The sequence below is a fragment of the Cannabis sativa genome, chromosome X, assembly GCF_029168945.1.
Source record: "Cannabis sativa cultivar Pink pepper isolate KNU-18-1 chromosome X, ASM2916894v1, whole genome shotgun sequence".
NCBI lineage: Eukaryota > Viridiplantae > Streptophyta > Magnoliopsida > Rosales > Cannabaceae > Cannabis > Cannabis sativa.
The window spans coordinates 776,106-794,899 of record NC_083610.1 but is presented as its reverse complement, the minus strand read 5'-3'; the positions used below and the strand labels follow the sequence as shown (position 1 = coordinate 794,899).

The window sequence follows — 18,794 nt, the reverse complement described above, 5'->3', positions numbered from 1 at the left end:
CTCTAAGAACTAATTTGAATGTGCAATTTACAAGTAAGTAATTCATACAAACATAAAACATCGCAATTGCCATCTATATCACAACTGTTCTAAACTTTCCAACATCCCACTAACACATGATCAATAAGTTTGAATGACATACCTCTCTCCACTAATGTTGACAAATTTCTATTTGGAATCAATAGGTCTTTTTCGGTTAGCATCGCATGGCTTAGGTACATGGGTAGGTGAGAAGTCATTTAGGCTACACTATACCATAACCAAGCAAACCTAGACATTTATTTTTTTCTTTCTTTTCTTCCATATATTCCAAAAACAATAGTAAGAGATTGCAATTTTTTTTCCTTATGTGTGTACCTCATATTTTTCTTAGTTTTTTTTTCTTTTCAAGAAGACATTTTTGCATATTTTTTTTCTTCTTTTTTTTTTCTTCTATTTTTTTTTTCAGAGACACAACACACAATATTTTTTTCAATCTCTCACCCCTACACTTTATCTCTCCACTTACAACACTTTATCCTCCCCCAAACTTACTTAAAGGCTCATGGCATAATAAGGTATGTTCAGGGTGAAAAGAGTTAAATATAACAAATTCAGCTCAGTTAAGTGGTGAAAATTTTTAAAACAGGCTAAGGCTCAACTTTGGGTATACTATGGTAAAAATTTCTAGGTAGGCTTGAAAGGCTCAATCGTTCCAAAGAAAACTTGCCTAAATCACTTTCCAAACAGATAAAATCAAGGATTTCGCTTCAAGAGAGTATGTCAAACAAATTCTATTTCATGTACAATCAATCATTCCACAAACCAAATAGAACAGAAGTGATATGCGAGAATAATAAATGTTTTAAGTCTACATGAATCACTTCCTAGCACACATCCATCTTAATTCAAACAGTTGCAAGTCAAGCACACAGTTATGTTTTAATCCATTGCACAAGTGAATAACAACAATTCAATCAATCTTTCAATTTAGCTATCACACAGGACTAAAAAAAAAACTAAAACAAATAAACTGAAAAAAATTTAAGTCTCCCCCCCCAAACTAAAATGCACATTGTCCCCAATGTGTGAAAATAAACCAGGGTGAGAGAAACTTACCTGAGCCCCTTAGAAGGGGTTTGGCGGCGGTGGCTGGTCATAAGGGTTGAAGCGGGGTGGCATGGGAAAATAATTTGGATCGTCCACACCGATATTCATCCTCGTGACAAGTGTGTTCAATTGTGCCACCTGCTGCTCATCAAAGATACTCCGCTGAGCCATGTAATTTTGCATATGGATGTTTTGCTGAATCAGATAATTCAGCTGATTGTGAGTGTACTGCATGGCGGGGTCAAGAGGCCCGACAAGGCGTGGTGGTTCAATGTCCTCATGTTCCTCTTCTTCTCTTGCTGGAGGACCTCTCTGAACTGGCGGTTGACCATGAGGATGAGGAGGTTTGAAGCGAAGAACAGTGGCCAAGTTAATACTGCGCTGTGGCGGCGCCTTGGTATCATATGAGTACTGCGGTACCCCATGTTTCTCACAAAGATTAGTGATAATTCCAGCCAGCCCAAGTCCTCCACCAGAAGATCCCTCAACCATTATGTCAAAGGTCACTCGAATAATATCCCCCACATTCAAATTATAACCTTTCATAATGCCATAAACCCATTTAATCCTGTCTATTTGAGCATCAGAAAAATGTTTATTCGGGAGCAACCTTGCACTAACAAAGTAAAGCCATGCCTTGGCCACTGGGTTAAGTTCACATCGGTACAATTGGTATGGTTCTCCAGCAAGCTCATGGAACCTCAGGCCAGGATACCCTAGAGTCTCAGCAATATCCACATAATTCAAACTTCTTTCCCGAAATTGCTGTTTCAAGGGTTGCTGCTCTACAGTGAAAGTTGGGAGGTCGTAAAGAGCATGCATATCAGCTGTGGAAGCAGGCACTTTAACCCCCCTAACCCTTACCTTGCCATCCTCTCTTTCAGGCCAGTTGGCTAAAAATTCCAAAGCTAGAGTTTGGTTACTACGCTCAGTGACATCCACAAACTTAGTCCACTGCCTATGTAGGATTTGATCTCTAATAGATGCAAAGGCAGGAGGGATGTTTGCAGTTTGGCTTAGGTTTACAATATCTATCCCTCTATCTTCAATGAATGCCCTATCTTTCAATTTCAAAAACCGCTCTTGATCATCCATGTTGGTAAACCTTACTCTATCAAGATTAGAGCGACCCCTAGGTGGGTTGGATGATGAAGCTCCCCCTTCCTCACTCACTCTTGACCTTTTTGGACCCATATCACCCAAATTTTTCTATCTCTCAAGATTTTTCAAAATTTTGACAGCACTTCCCCTTAAAAATCCACTTCCCGGGAATTAACCCTTTCACAATCACACTCAATTTCACTCACAACAATAATATTCAACAATGTATGAGCAAAAATTCCAAAAAAATCCAACACAAAGTCTAAAATTCTCTAGCAATCCACAAATAATCCAATCAAACTTGTGTAGAGAGACTAAAATTTGTTACCTCAATGAAAATCAATCTTTAGTCAACCTCCATTGATGAGAACCTTGAAGCTTTAAGGAAGAAGAAGATGAATAGTGACTTTTCTGAAATTTGAGTGATGTTTAGGGATTTTGGAATGGATTTTTAGAGGAAAAGAGTGTTAGATGATAGAAATAAGGGTTTATGATGATTTAGGATGAAAGTTTATGGTTAGATTTGATGAAAAGGGGTTTGAATGGGATTAGATGAAGGAAATATGATGAAGAGAAGGGTTTTCGGCGTGGAGGGGTTAGGGATTTAGAATGGGGTGTGAGTTTGAAATGTTAGGGATTTGGGGTTTTTAAACTCAAACTGACCAATGTCGCCGCGGCGAGATATTGCCTCGCCGCGGCGAAAATGCGTGAAAATTGGGTGCTCTCTGTAAGCCTTAAATGACCGCGGCCGTATGTTCCCTCGTCGCGGCCAGAATTTGCGAAATTAAGCTGCTCTCTGTAAGCCTTAAATGGTCGCGGCGGTATATCCCATCGCCGCGGCCACTGGAAACTTTTTTTTTTTTTCACAAACAAAACTAGACAAACTGAAAAAGAAAAATAACAGTAAAACTTAAAAAGAGTTCAACTAAATCATAAAGAACATTTGGGTTGCCTCCCAATTAGCGCTAACTTTATCGTCGCATAGCTAGACGTTGATCGAGATCTTCATAGTGGCGCCAGAATCATGGCGGACTTGGTTTGATCAAATTGACCTCCCAAGTAGAGCTTTAATCGCTGCCCATTCACTTTGAAAGTATTAGGACCTTCACCTTTTAGTTCCACCGCTCCATAGGGAAACACCTTGATCACTGTAAATGGCCCTGACCACCTTGACTTTAATTTACCAGGAAACAACTTTAGTCTTGAGTTGAAGAGTAGAACTTGTTGACCAGGTTGAAACTCCTTTCTGACTAAATTTCGGTCATGCCACCTCTTAGTTCTTTCCTTGTAAATCTTAGCGTTCTCATAAGCTTCATTTCGAAATTCCTCCAATTCATCCAGCTGTAGTAGTCTTTTTCTCGCCCAAAGGCGGCACTTTTAAGTCCATGTTCAGAGTTTTCATTGCCCAATAAGCTTTGTGTTCTAACTCCACCGGTAAATGACACGCCTTTCCAAACACCAACCGATATGGTGACATCCCGATTGGCGTTTTGAACGCTGTTCTATAGGCCCACAATGCGTCATCCAACTTTCTTGACCAATCTTTCCTTGATCTCTGCACCGTTTTCTCCAGAATAATCTTTATTTCCCGGTTAGAAATCTCAGCTTGGCCATTACTTTGCGGATGATAGGGGAGAGCAGTTCTATGACGAACACCATATTTTGAAAGAAGAGCTTCGAACTGTTTATTGCAGAAGTGACTCCCTTCATCGCTTATGATCGCTCGGGGGGTACCAAACCGTGTGAATATATTTTTCTGAAGGAACCGAAGAACTGTTTTTCCATCATTAGCTGGTGTTGCTGCAGCTTCTACCCATTTTGATACGTAATCCACAGCTAGTAAAATGTATAGATTGCTAAATGATGAAGGAAAAGGACCCATAAAGTCTATCCCCCATACATCAAACAACTCTACTTCCAAGATTCCTGTCAAAGGCATTTCGTTTCTCCTTGAGATGTTTCCTGTACGCTGACAACGATCACATGCCTTCACAAAAGTACTAGCATCTTTGAAAAGTGTTGGCCAAAAGAATCCGCTTTGCAACACCTTGGCAGCTGTTCTAGTTCCACTGAAGTGTCCCCCACATGGTAGAGCATGACAGTGATTAAGAATAGAGTACATCTCCTCTTCAGGCACACACCTTCTTATTATCTGATCTGCACAGTGCTTGTAGAGGATTGGCTCTTCCCAGTAGTAATGTTTCACCTCAGAAAAGAATTTCTTTAGTTGTTGGCGAGATAGCTCAGGAGGAGTGATATTGGCAGCCAAGTAGTTAACATAATCAGCATACCATGGTACCATTAGACTTTCCCTCACACTAAAGAGTTGTTCATCGGGAAATTGTTCATTTATTTGTACCTCTTTCGTATTCTGACTTTCTTCCAGCTCTAGTCTTGACAAGTGATTTGCCACCAGATTCTCAGTACCCTTCTTATCTTTTATGTCTAGATCAAATTCTTGCAAAAGAAGAACCCATCGAATTAGTCGTGGTTTGGCATCCTTCTTAGTCATCAAGTATTTGATTGCTGAATGATCTGTATACACTATCACCTTATTGCCAATCAAGTAGGGTCGAAATTTGTCACATGCAAACACTATAGCCAGCATCTCTTTTTCTGTAGTAGCGTAATTCAGTTGGGCATCATTCAAGGTTTTGCTTGCATAGTAAATGGTTCTGAATACCTTGTCAACCCGTTGTCCCAAAACTGCTCCAATCGCATAATCACTTGCATCGCACATGATTTCAAAAGGTAATTCCCAGTTTGGTGTAGTCACGATCGGTGCTGAGATTAACTTATCCTTGAGAATCTGGAATGCTTCAAGACAATCTTTTCCAAATTCAAAAGGTACTCCACTAGCGAGAAGATTGGACAGCGGTTTGGCAACTTTGGAGAAGTCTTTGATAAATCTTCTATAGAACCCGTCATGACCCAAAAAGCTTCGAACTCCCTTAACTGAAACTGGAGGAGGCAAGTTCTCAATTGTAGATACTTTGGCTCTGTCAACCTCAATACCTTCTTTTGAGATTTTGTGTCCCAGCACTATTCCTTCTGTAACCATGAAATGGCACTTTTTCCAGTTCAACACCAAATTAGAGTCTTCACACCTTGTTAAAACCAATTCCAAGTTACTTAAACATTGGTCAAACGATGAACCAAACACTGAAAAATCATCCATGAACACCTCGATGCATTTTTCTATTAGATCTGAAAATATGGCCATCATACACCTCTGAAATGTTGCTGGAGCATTACACAGCCCAAATGGCATTCGTCGAAAAGCAAAAGTACCATATGGACATGTGAATGTTGTTTTCTCTTGATCTTCCGGCGCTATAGCTATTTGGTGATACCCTGAGTACCCATCAAGGAAACAATAGTACTCTTGACCTGCCAACTTGTCTAACATCTGATCAATGAATGGGAGTGGAAAGTGATCTTTTCTTGTGGCCTTGTTGAGTTTCCGGTAGTCAATGCAAATTCTCCATCCCGTGATAGTTCTGGTTGGGATGAGTTCATTCTTTTCATTCTTCACCACCGTCATCCCTCCTTTCTTTGGAACAACTTGGACTGGACTTACCCATTTACTATCTGAAATAGGATACGCTACTCCGACATCTAACCACTTTAAGACTTCTTTTCTGACAACCTCCTTCATTGGTGGATTTAATCTTCGTTGAGCATCAATGGTAGGCTTCACTCCTTCCTCCATTAAGATTCTGTGCATTACAGTTGAAGGGTTGATCCCTTTAATATCTGCTAAAGTCCATCCAATGGCTTTCGAATGCTTCCTTAGAACCCGTAATAGCTTGTCTGTCTCTACAGAAGATAGGGAGGATGCCACAATAACAGGAAGTGTCTTATTTTCTCCCAAATATTCATACCTGAGATGATCCGGGAGGACTTTTAACTCTAATTGAGGAGGCTTTTCAGTAGATGGGGTAGGCTTTGTTGGTATGACTCCTAACTCTTCATAGTATTTTCTATTCAGCGGTCCATAAGAGTCGAGCCACATAGCATACTCATAAGCTTCCTTACCGTCTTGTTCCACCACCTCCCCTTGTACCAAAGTCAGATTAAGAGGGTCTTCAATATGCGTCTTTGTCTCCACCAACTGGTCCACCACATCAATTGCAAAACAGTTGTCACTAGCCGTAGGGTAGGTCATTGCTTTGAGCACATTAAATACAACTTCATCTCCTTGTACCCTCAGCTTTAACTCTCCTTTCTGAACATCAATTAGTGCTTTCCCTGTTGCCAAGAAGGGTCTCCCCAGGATGATAGGAACATTGCTGTCTTCTTCCATATCCAGAACAATGAAGTCAGCTGGAAAGATGAACTTGTCAACTTTTACTAACACATCCTCAATGACTCCTCTAGGATGAGCTAGTGATCGATCCGCCAATTGAAGAGTTACCGTGGTTGGCTTTGCTTCACCCAGCTGCAGTCTTTTAAACACTGACAAAGGCATTAAGTTTATACTGGCTCCCAAATCACATAGTGCATTTATTCCTTCAATTTTTTCAATAGTACAAGGAATAGTGAAGCTCCCTGGATTCCTGAGTTTTGGAGGAAGTTTCTTCTATAGAATAGCGCTGCACTCTTCAGTTAGAGCCACTGTCTCATAATCCTCCATCTTCCTCTTCTTTGACAAAATTTCCTTCATAAACTTCACATAACTTGGCATCTGCTCTAGAGCTTCAGCAAAAGGAATGTTAATGTGAAGTCTTTTGAAGACTTCTAGAAACTTGGTGAACTGCTTGTCTAAGCTTGACTTTCTGAGCCTCTGAGGATAGGGTATTTTCACATGATGATCAATGCTAATAGGTGGAGACTGTTGTGGTAGTGCTGAGCTTTCAGTAGCCTTCTCTGCTGTTGGTGTTGGTGTTTGCACTGGTTGAGCATTTATTTCTTCATCTACCTCAACTGGTTATGGTAACTCAGGTCCATCATACTTCTTACCGCTCCTCAGGGTAATTGCTTTGCAGTTTTCTTTGGAATTGACTTCAGTTGTGCTAGGCAAATTTCCTTGAGGGCGGGTTGCTACCTGAGTTGCTAGCTGGCCCATCTGAGTCTGCAGGTCTTTAATTGAAGATCTAGTTTCAGTCATAAACTGGAGCAGTAAATCTGTTTGCAAACTAGAATTTCCACCAGAGGCTTGTTGCTGATTGAACTGTTGGTTCTGATTTCTTTGCTGATAGAACCCACTATTTCTTCGGTTGTTACCCTGGTTGAACCCATAATTGTTGTTGTTGTTGTTCTGTGAAAAATTCCCAATGGCCTTAGCTTCATCCATTGGCAAATCATCCACATCTGCTTGACACTCCGAAAAGTGATGACTTCCTCCACATAACTCACAAACAATTTGGGCTTGTTTAGCTTGCCCTGCAATTATTTTTGTCAATGCCTCAACCTGAGCTGTTAACTTTGTGATGGCATCAACTTCTAACACACCAGCTACCTTCTTAGATTGACTCCTTTCAGTTGGCCACTGCTGATTGTTTAGAGCCATCTCCTCCAATAGATCATACGCCTCATTAGCACTCTTTCTCATAAAAGCTCCGCCCGCTGCTGCATCTATTAGAGTTCTAGTATTACCAACCAGCCCGTTGTAGAAGTTGTGTACCAGCATCCACTTCTCTATACCATGATGAGGACACCTCCTGATCAGATCTTTAAACCTCTCCCAAGCCTCATGGAGAGATTCATTATCTTGTTGGCAGAAATTATTGATTTCTCCTCTCAGCTTTGCAGACTTGGCTGGAGGAAAGAACTTTGACAAGAATTTTGTTGCCAGATCATTCCAGGTGGCAATAGAATTGGGTGGCAAGGAGTTCAACCAACTCTTGGCTCGTTCTCTGAGCGAGAATGGAAACAATCTCAGTCGAATGGCATCATCGCTAACTCCATTAACTTTAAAAGTTTCACAAAGTTCCATGAAGTTAGAGAGATGCAGATTAGGATCTTCAGAAGGGAGGCCACCAAACTGAACTGAAGATTGCACCATTTGAAGGATGGCAGGTTTAATCTCGAAGTTGTTTGCATCCACTGTCGGTGGCCTGATACATGACTGCACTCCCGTCAGAGTAGGGAGAATGTAATCTCTCAAGCTACGGCCATTAGCTTGATCTTCCACGGCACCTCCATTATTACCGTTATTACCCCCATTGTTTCCAGCATTATTGTTCACATTGGCAGCCATGATTTCTGATGTTTCAGCAGTTGCTGAAACTCTTTCTTGCCTCTTGTTCTTTCGATTCCTCCTGCAAGTTTTCTCGATTTCAGGATCAACTGGTAATATGACTGCTTGTCCTTGACGGCGCATACACTTAGGATTCCTGAAATAGATCAAGAAAATATTGCAAGAAAAAGGTTAGAAAAAATCAGCAAGAGAAAATATACCAAAGTAGAAGTTAGTATAATTTTATGTAATATTAATCTTTAAACGATTCCCCGGCAACGGCGCCAAAAACTTGTTGCTATAATTTATAAACACTACGCAAGTATACGCAATCAAGTAGTAAATCTCACACAGGTGAGGTCGATCCCACAGGGAATTGGATTAAATACCACTAAACTATACTTATAATTCTATTCGGCAGATCAAAAGTAATTATGATTTAAAAACAGTAAAGTATGAAAGTAATTCAGAAAACTTAATAACACGATTGAAAGTTGAGCAAGATGAGATAATAGGGAGGAGAATTTGGTTGTTGTTTACCAAATCGTTAATGCTTAATTACTATCCTATTCTTGAAGTGAATGACAGATTATGAAGTAACCTAGCTCCTTTCAGATCTTCTAGATTCTAAATCACATGTTATTTAATTAATTCCTTAATTAAACTAACATGAAATCAGTATTAAGTAATAATCTACTCGTCACATAAGTCATGTGAATACTTTCGTTTCACATAGAACATCGATTATCTTAATTTTAGCATTCTCAATTCTCACTTTTCAGATTTCGAATTGAGATCATAAAGCATGCACAAGGTGATCAATCTTAAACATGAAATTAAACACAAATTAAGATAATTTCACAACCAAGAATTGAGGAATGGTAATTAAACATTAACTAGGCAAAACATTAAACAACAATCATCATCCTCCCTAAATGGGAAATTTAGTTCAGAAACAAATCCATAACCATTCCTATAGCAATATTCAACATAAATAAATTAAAGAGGAATAGAGAAAAGAACTGTTGGTGAATGAATTTTGGATCGTCACTTGAATCTCTGTGCTTTTCCTGCGGCTCTCTGCTGTATTTTAGGGTTCCTGATCGCTCTCCTCGACTTCCAATCGCAATTTTCTATTTATATCTAAAATTTAGGGTTCGATGGACGAAAATGCCCCTGGTCCGTACGGGATCTCGCCGCGGCCAAGCTTCCTCTCGCCGCGGCAAGATAATTGCAAAAAGCAGGCCTTTCTGTATCTCTTAAATGGCCGCGGCGAGACTCCCCATCGCCGCAGCGACTGTGCCATTCCAAAGTGTCGAGATCTAGCCGCGGCCAAGTGGTATCTAGCCGCGGCCATATATACACAATTCCTTAAAAATTGTGTTTTCTTCGGCCCAGCTCGTCTTTTATTGAATTTCTGCACCCGAGACCTCTTTTATTCCAAAGAACCTGAAAACATAGAAAACAAGCGTAATTCCGTCGAGATAATTGCAAAAAGCAGGCCTTTCTGTATCTCTTAAATGGCCGCGGCGAGACTCCCCATCGCCGCGGCGACTGTGCCATTCCAAAGTGTCGAGATCTAGCCGCGGCCAAGTGGTATCTAGCCGCGGCCATATATACACAATTCCTTAAAAATTGTGTTTTCTTCGGCCCAGCTCGTCTTTTATTGAATTTCTGCACCTGAGACCTCTTTTATTCCAAAGAACCTGAAAACATAGAAAACAAGCGTAATTCCGTCCCAACACAGCGAAAAATGCACATAAATTAGATCCAAAACATAGGCTAAAAATAGCCTAACACAGTTGTTGCTAGAGACCATCTTGGTAGGGTGGTTTGGATTTAAACAACTCATCTGGACTTCTCTGATGCGTTGTGCGGCGAGGCGGCTGCCTGCTTCTTGGCTATCTCGATTGCGAAGGATCTGGGCTTCAAGTTTGTCATTGTGGAGAGTGACTCGAGGGTAGTTATCAATGCTCTTAATGGGAAGGCGTCCTGTTAGGCTTTGGATAACTACGTCTCATTTTGTAATAATTATTCTTCCTACTTTTCTAGTTGTATTTTCTGTAATATTAGTAGAAACTGTAACTTTGTTGCCCATAATGTGGTTAAGTGGACGTTTTCCCACCAGAAGTTTGGAGTTATTCCTTTTGATTCCATTCCTTCTGATTTAGTTTGTAATGACCGTGAGGTCTAATGGTATTTTTATCTAGCAATATAATCATGCTTTTCTTAAAAAAAAATGAAAAAAATTTTGTTTAACAAATTGAAAGAAAAAAGAAACTTAATATTGTGAGAAATAATAAAGAATGAAAGTTTTTGTCACCAATAAGCATATTGAAATATTCGTTAAAAATAACAAAATAAGCACGTTGAAATATGAATGTTCTTTTTTTTTTTTCGAAAATAGCGTAGATATATTAAACAACAAATAAGTTAGACCTCACGGTCATTATAAAATAAGTTACTTGGAATAGAGGATGGATCCACCATACCCGCCACATTACAGTTAAAATCCCATTTAGCCACATTATGGGCAGCACAGTTACAACTTCTAAAAATAAATGAAAAATTACAACCAGTCAAAAGGGTCGAGAGCTTTTTACAATTAGTTACATAATTAGTAATACCCCAATTGGAGGACAATCCCTTCAGAGTATTAATTACGGTCTCAGAATCGCTCTCAATGATCACAAAAGAAAGCTTCCCTCTAACCGCTGATTCTAGGGCCAACAGGCAAGCCGCAGCTTCTCCAATAAGCGGATCAGAAAAATTGAGGATATTGCTTGCAATCCACAAAATTGACTTCTTATGATCCCTAGCCAAAGCCACCACACACATTGAGTCGCTACCAACCTTAACGTCACAGTTGATTTTGACCCAATCTTCCGGCGGTGGAGACCATAATGACGTCGTACAAATCACTGGCGTGGGAAATAAACAAAGGTTGTAATCTGCGTAACAAGCAGAAATATAGTCAATACAATGCTTAATGTTATAAATGTAATTAGTGGTATGAATCTTGTCATTTCATGTACGCCATATCGTATCCACAATAATCGATGCATACAGGAAGACTCGTTGACATCTACTCCTTTGTCCTTAAGGCCCCAAAGGAATTTTACCCAGTTCCACATCCTACCTCCCGACTCGGGTACCGGCATCACGCCCCAAGGGGATGACCTCCAAAGGTGTGAGGCAAAGTTACAATAGAGGACAAGATGTTCCATAGTTTTCTCCTCCTCCCCACAAAGGGGGCAAGAAACCTCCTCAATGTGCATTCTTCTAGCCAAAGCCGATGTTGTATACCGAAATGGTACGTTTTACATTTATCAACTCGCAAGCGCACGAATCTTTATTGTAGTATTGAGATTGTGAAGAACGAGGTCGAACCCATGGGAATTGCGTGAAATCGAAGAAAATAGTAATTTAATCTAAGCTAATAAAACTCTGACCTAGTCCCGAAAATAGTGAGATTTTTGGTAACAAAATAAAATAAAGTATTTAAACAGTAAAATGACAGTAACAGATATTTTCAGTAATATTTGGAATATTATTAAGGGTTCAGAATCCACTTAAGTGTATATAAAAATATTTATGTTTATATTGATTCTCATAATTTAACCAGTAATCAAACCAATTATTTTCTAATAAAAAAATAGATTTTCCTTCGCTTTAAAATTATAACTTCTAAGCATTAAATGTGAAACAATTTAATGTAAATACAAAAAATCAAAGAATATTATTTTTAATAAAATGTAGAACCAAACATTAATAATTTCTAACTATCAAAAATACGTGATATTAAAGATGAAAGAAAATTATTTTAAGAAGCGAAAATCATTGCATATATTGTACTGAGAATCAAAATAAAAATAAATACTTAATTAAATACACTAGGTTTCATCGTCCACCTTAATAATAAGGGAACTTAGAAACCCATAAGAAAATTAACTAAGAAAAGCGGTAAACTAACTGAGCGTTTTCTCTGGATTTTTCTGTCTGAAACTCTGAAACTGTAACTGAATTCTAAAAACCTAAGCTTCTATTTATAGAAGGGTAAAAGGACTAATGTGCAATTAAACTTATTACAAATTGCATGTGGGTAAAAATGTAAATACGAGAAATTATAACCGGGGTGCCACGTGTCAAGCTCGGATTGGTGGCTTTGGTGTGCAACTTGACACGTGGCGAGAGGAGAGAAAGCCACGTGGAAAGTGGCTGGGCTGCTGAAGGGAGGCGGTCATAGAGGAAGGCCAGCCGCGTGGCTGGCGAGTGCAGCGAACGAAAGGCCCAGGAGGGGCCGTGCGCTCCACGCGCGCGTGAGGAAGAAGAGGGGGACAGCCCCTGGTGCGCCTGTCGTGGGCCTGCGGAGCGAATCCCAGCTCGCCACGTGGCAAGCATGTCGGCTGGGAAGGAAAATGGGCTGAATGGGCTGCCTTCTTGGGGTGCTCTTCTTGGACTTCAAAAATACCATTTTTCATTGCTTTGGACCACATTTTTACTATTTTTCTTTTTCTTTTCCTTTCTTTTCACAAATGTCATTTTCTTAATCAAACACAAACAAAATTAAATCCAAATAAAATATTTTCAACACAAAATATATCACAATAATTTAAATGAAAATATTAAGATCTAATTAATTTGTATTTTTTTTAAAATAAAAACAATGCATTTTCTTAATTTCTTTTTATTTATTTTTATCTCTTATTTGTGTCATAAAATGTTATTTTCTTACAAAATTAACTCAACACTATAATATTTTCAAATAGAAATATATTACATTAATTTCATGAAAATGTTATATAGAATTAATTTTATTTTGTATTTTTACACTAATAAATATGCATTTTTGACTACTTAACACAACCCCCAACTAGCTTATTGTTAGTCCCTAGCAATTCAAGCGGATAACAAAATATTACCAAGATGAATAAATCAAAACAAACTCTGCTTAATCAAAACAAAACAAAATATTGGTGTAAACACTAGAAAATACTATATAAAAACTTACAGTAGATATAATTCCAAATTTTTTGTGTGTGTTTCAAATCATATTTTTTGCTTTAATCCATAACACAGATAATATTGAAAAATCTTTAAAGTAAAAAGTCTCAACTCCAAATCCTCACAGGTATTGATATATTTAAAAAGAGGAAGGGTTATCACTCTTAGAGTTGGAAATGTATATTAATTTACGCTCAAATGGATAAAGATTTTTAGGACGAACAATGTAAACAATTATTGACCCATAGATAGGCTAACCAAAAATATTTTGAAATTCAAATGACAAGTTAACTTTCGGGATTTCATTACAATACCTAGAGCCAAAATAAATAAATAAACAACGATTTTTTTTTTTTTGTGACTAAAATTTACGAAAAATAAACTATGGCAAAGTCTCTTTTGATTTATGATGATATATTATTTTTTTTTCAATATATATTATATATGCATATATATATTTTTACCGATATATATATTTTTTACTTTGCTAAATGATTAAAACTAAGATATTTCTCTTTATATGATATATATGTATTTTTTTTAAGGGCAATATCTACAATAATTATTTACCGTAGCAAAATTTTCTTTGGTATATTTTGAATTTTAACCAAGCTACGCTGAAAGAGAAATGTTGCTCTTGTTTGATTTTTTTTTTTTTTGTTATATATAGTATGTAAGATATTGCTCTTTATATGATATATATGTATATTTTTTTAAAGGCAATATCCACAATATATATCTTTTTTTTTATTTATTTTTTTTTTTTTACAAGAGGCAACATGTGATAAGAAAATATAAAGATAATAAATTTACAATTAGGCTCAATTCTAAAAAAGTATCCCTCTATTAATTGTCATATTATCAAATTTCAAAAAATTTTGATTTTACCAATTCAGAAGATCAATATATGTTCAAAAAATCGTTTTCTCAATTCTCACTTCTCACAAAAAATGAAAGCTTTTAACTTAAGATTTTTCTCAATTAAATGTTTTAAAAACAATCAAATCATATGTTTGGTCTGTGCAATTTTTACTGGAATTACTATCTAAGTGACTAAATGTTGCTATAATTTATAAACACTACGCAAGTATACGCAATCAAGTAGTAAACTCACACAGGTGAGGTCGAACCACAGGGAATTGGACTAATTACTACTAAATTATACTATTGATTCTATCTGGTAAAAGAATACTTTTATGAATTAAATAAGACAATTCGATAAATTAAAAATAACAAAGGAAGATTAATCAAGATAAGAAAATAGGGAGACGAATCCTGTTGTTAAGTTACCAATGTTAATGTCTAAATGCTATCCTTCTCTTGAAGTGAATGACAGATTATGAATTAACCTAGCTCTTTTCAGATCTTCTAGGTTCTAAATCTCATGCTCTCTAATTAATCTCTTAATTAAACTATCATGAAATCAGCATTAAGCAATAATCTAAATGTCACAAAGGCTATGTAAATACTTTCGTTTCACATCAAAACCTAGACTATCCAATTTTAGCATTCTCAATTCTCACTTTTCAGATTTCAAATTGAGATCATAAAACATGTAAAAGGTGATCAATCTTGCACATGGAAATTAAACACAAATATGAATAGTGTTCACAATCAAGATGGAGGAATGGCAATTATTCATTAACTAGGAAAAACTTAAACAACATTCATCATTCTCCCTAAATAGGAGTTTAGTTCAAAACATCCATAATCAAATCCATAATTAACATTGAAACAGAAAATAGCATAGAAAAATTAAAGAGAAGAGAAAGAACTAGTTGAAGCAATTGATTCGGGTCGCCACAAGCCGCTCTTCTAGCCTCCTTCTTTGTTTCTAGGGTTCCAATTTTGAATAATCCCTAATTTTCACGAACTCTCTCTATTTAAACCAAACCCCATCTTTAAAATTCGTGAAATTACGAAACTGCCCAAAAATCCCGTCACTGGGGTCTCCGTCGCGACTGGCAAAGCCCCCGTCGCGACGGGGTTAAACTTTGAAACTTTGAGATTTTTGCTGCTAGTTCCCGTCGCGACTGGCAAATTCCCCGTCGCGACTGGAACAGGCAGAGACACCAATCTTGGTTTTTCTTCTCGATTCTTTCACCACTTGTCCTCAATTCTTGTACATACTTTTTTTAAACACCCAAGGACCTGAAACAAAAGAATCAAGCGTAAAATAGCCCTAAAACTAGAAACAAAGAGTGAAAACTAACCGAAAATATGACCTGAAACTTAGACTAATATTAGCCTAACAAATTCCCCCAAACTAGATTCTTACTCGACCCCGAGTAAGGTAAAAAAAAAAACTAACTACGCTGTCAGATAATCACTACGCTGCTGACTCATGCTCTGTTTTCTTCCTTGCATAAACTAGAATTTCGATCCTACTAACTCTAACAATTAACTCAGATGCTCAATTTATAACACTATGTACAACTGCAAGAATTTATTCAAATGTGAAACATTGTTATAAAAGTTTTACTCTTTCCAACAGTTCCACAGCCTGATAACTCATAAGCTTGCATGCTTACCTTTCTCCACTAATGTTGACAGTATTCTTTGGAATCGTTAGGTCTTTTCAAGGCTTTAGGTAATATGGCTCAGATATTCAGGGATAGGCAAAAGACAATTTTGGCTAAAGATATCATAAGCACACAAACAGAACCCACAAGCTTCTTACTTTTCTTTTTCTGAGATCTCATAATATTCCCTGAATTTACCAAGATTGATTAAAGACATCTCTATTATTTTTCAACATCACTGAATTTTTTTTTTTTTTTTTTTCACACATATTTTTACTTTTTATTGTGTTTTTTTTTCCATCATATTCCATTTTTTTTTCAGTGACATTGAATTACACAATTTTTTTTTTTTTTTGCCCTTCTCAATCTTACAAGTTTTTCTCCCTCTCACTATTTCCTCACACTAAATGTTTCTCCTCCCCCAAACTAATTATGTAGCTTATGATATCATGGATAACATGGTGAAGAAAAATTAATAGTGTGGTTGCAATTTTTCAAATCGATGGGTGAAAAACATAACGGCTTTAGGCTCAAAAGGTTAACTAGGGATACACATTATTACGGTAGGCTTGAAAGGCTCAAACTATCCAACAAATGCCTAAGTCATATTCCAATTGAACACTATCAAGGATTTCGTCTCAAAAGAATAAACATGCAAGTTCTCAGCTATCCTGACAATCTTACCACAAACCATCGTAAAAAAAAATTATAACAATTTTCACAGATTGAGTATTTGCAGATAAACACAAGTTTCTAAGCATCCAAACTAATCCAAAGAGTTAACAGAATCAAGCACACAGTTATTTTACAATTTCAGATCACATCACACTAATCAGCAGTATACAACTATCGTCAAGCTTATTGCCATTCCTTAACTAAAACAAAAAAACTAAAACAGAAAATTAAAATGCAGAAATTAAAGTGCAGAATTTAAAAATTTTAAGTAAAAATTTTAAGTCTCTCCCCCAAACTAAATATGACATTGTCCCCAATGTGTCATTATACTCAAGGTGAGAAGGACTTACCTGAACCCCCATCAGAAGGGGTTTGGCCTCAATACTACTTCAAATTGGATCAAGTCCACCTCTTGCATCCAATAGGGTCCTTGTACCAAATGAAGAAAATTGACCTCCAATGTTTCTAATTTCAGAGTTTTGCACAAGAGGAAGTTTACCTTCAGAATTACCACACATCAATCTTTTCCAACACCGCCGAATCGTTCGAAGTCGCTCTTTAGGTTTTGCTTTCTTCTTATCAGCTTTAACAAAAGAACCCTTCACCATCTCAATCTTGCAATAGGTAGGAATGTCGGTTGGGGAAAAAACATTAAAATTGACCTCTTCATCTTGCACTCTCAACTTTAACTCCCCCTTTTGAACGTCTATTAATGCTCGGCCCGTGGCTAAGAATGGTCTTCCCAAAATAATGGGAATAGTTGAATCTTCCTCCATATCAAGAATTAGGAAATCAGCAGGGAAGATAAACTTACCAACCTTCACCAGTACATCTTCAATTATCCCACGAGGATGAGTCAAAGAACGATCTCGCCGCCTGCAAAGTCACTGTTGTAGGCTTTGCTTTTCCCAATCCTAGCCTTTTGAAGACAGACAATGGCATTAGATTAATGCTTGCTCCCAGATCACATAGAGTTTTAGTTTCCACCGAACCCCCTATAGAGCATGGAATATTGAAACTACCCGGATCTTTAAGCTTGGGCGGTAGTTTCTTTTGCAAAATGCCGCTACACTCCTCAGTTAATGCCACTGTTTCATAGTCCTCCAATTTTCTCTTCTTAGACAATATCTCCTTCATGAACTTCACATAACGGGGCATTTGTTCCAAAGCTTCAGCAAAAGGAATGTTGATGTGTAGTCTTTTAAAGACTTCTAAGAATTTGGTGAACTGCTTGTCTAGACTTGACTTTCTAAGTCTCTGGGGATAGGGTATTTTCACATGGTGATCAATGCTAATTGGTGGAGACTGTTGTGGTTGTCTTGGGCTATCGCAGCCTTCTCTGCTGTTGGTGTTGCTTGATCTTTAATCTCTTCATCCACTGGTTGTATCATCTCAGGCCCATCATATTTCTTTCCACTCCTTAAGGAAATTGCTTTACATTGCTCTTTTCCTTTTGCATCATTAGTGCTAGGCGAATTTCCTTGAGCTTGTTTTTCCACTTGAGTAGCCAATTGTTCCATTTGAGTTTCTAGAGTTTTAATAGAGGCTCTAGTTTCCATCATGAATTGGAGCAATAAATCAGCTTGGATAGTGGAGCCTCCACTAAAACTTTGTTGTTGCAGCTGTTGTTGGTTTTGTTGGGGCTGGTTTCTCTGCTGGTAGAACCCCTGTTGGTTGTGCCCATAATTATTGTTTTGGGAATAGTTTCCAATGGCTTTTGCTTGATCCATTGGCAAATCATCCACATCTGCCTGACACTCAGAAAAGTGATGGGGACCTCCACATATCTCACAAACCACTTGAGCTTGTTTGGCTTGCACTGCGATCAGCTTTGTTAGGGCCTCAACCTGAGCTGTCAGCTTTGTAATGGCATCCACCTCTAGCACACCAGCTACCTTCTTAGTTTGACTCCTTTCAGTTGGCCACTGTTGATTGTTTAGAGCCATCTCCTCCAATAGATCATAAGCCTCATTAGCACTCTTTCTCATAAAGGCTCCACCAGCTGCTGCATCTATCAGGGTTCTAGTGTTACCAACCAACCTGTTATAGAAATTATGAACCAGCATCCACTTCTCAATACCATGATGAGGACACTTTCTGATTAAGTCCTTGAACCTCTCCCAAGACTCATAGAGAGACTCATTCTCTTGTTGACAGAAATTGTTGATCTCTCCTCGCAGCTTAGCAGACTTTGCTGGGGGAAAGAACTTAGACAGAAATTT

At 37.7% G+C, this 18,794-nt stretch overlaps 2 non-coding genes across 2 annotated transcripts; both read left to right on the top strand.

Annotated features, from left to right (window-relative positions):
• Positions 1 to 7,832: 7,832 nt before the first annotated feature.
• LOC115703294 (small nucleolar RNA R71) lies at positions 7,833 to 7,939 on the top strand. The gene has a single exon (XR_004009070.2). It is a non-coding gene; the product is annotated as a small nucleolar RNA R71 (small nucleolar RNA).
• Positions 7,940 to 18,648: 10,709 nt separating this feature from the next.
• Positions 18,649 to 18,755, top strand: LOC115703380 (small nucleolar RNA R71). Its single transcript, XR_004009149.2, has one exon. It is a non-coding gene; the product is annotated as a small nucleolar RNA R71 (small nucleolar RNA).
• The last annotated feature ends 39 nt before the right edge of the window (positions 18,756 to 18,794 follow it).